Below are 262 nucleotides of genomic sequence, written 5' to 3'. Positions count from 1 at the left end.
CGCATAAGGCCCAAAAGAAGTCCATCTTCAGCCCCAGGAGCCGAAGACGCGCAGCCCTGATCTCTTCGTCGACAGTGCTGTCAACACCAGCCCGCGGAGGATGTTTACCTACGATTGTGGTGAACACGTAATCGCATGCGATAAGATGTAGATTTGTACCAGGGGATGAAGGGATTTTTGTTTGTTAATAAAGGTATGAAATGTGCCTTTGAGCCTTTTTTTTCCCCTTTTTATTGTATAACCTCGAGGACTGGGATTTCTA

The sequence above is a fragment of the Penaeus monodon genome, chromosome 27 (genome assembly GCF_015228065.2).
Source record: "Penaeus monodon isolate SGIC_2016 chromosome 27, NSTDA_Pmon_1, whole genome shotgun sequence".
Classification (NCBI taxonomy): Eukaryota; Metazoa; Arthropoda; class Malacostraca; order Decapoda; family Penaeidae; genus Penaeus; species Penaeus monodon.
This window is presented reverse-complemented; position numbering follows the sequence as displayed.